Source organism: Pterocles gutturalis, unplaced genomic scaffold (assembly GCF_000699245.1).
Source record: "Pterocles gutturalis isolate BGI_N339 unplaced genomic scaffold, ASM69924v1 scaffold4646, whole genome shotgun sequence".
NCBI classification, from domain to species: Eukaryota; Metazoa; Chordata; class Aves; order Pterocliformes; family Pteroclidae; genus Pterocles; species Pterocles gutturalis.
Window position 1 is genome coordinate 5,646 of NW_010102783.1, and position 237 is coordinate 5,882.

General features: G+C 62.9%; 1 protein-coding gene across 1 annotated transcript in view; it reads left to right on the forward strand.

Annotated features, from left to right (window-relative positions):
- Nucleotides 1-237, forward strand: part of GRIN2C (glutamate receptor, ionotropic, N-methyl D-aspartate 2C) — a gene marked incomplete at its 3' end in the record, with an annotated part of 6,188 nt that overhangs the window by 5,625 nt on the left and 326 nt on the right. The window lies entirely within an intron of this gene.

Consider the following 237-nt stretch of genomic DNA (forward strand, 5'->3'; position numbering starts at 1 on the left):
CCCCCACTGCCCCGTCCCAGCTCACCCCAGACAGACGAGGGCTCGCTGCCCACCCCCAGCTCCCAGGCTGGTCCCACGCCCAGTGCAGGCATGATCCCATGGCTGGAGCCATTGCAGGGGACAACACCTGATCCCACAGGAAACCCTCCCGCTGATGGCCCCAGGATGGGCAGCATCTCATTAGCATCTCCCCGTTGATGACAGCCTGATTTTATCTAGGCAGGGAACCATGGCTTC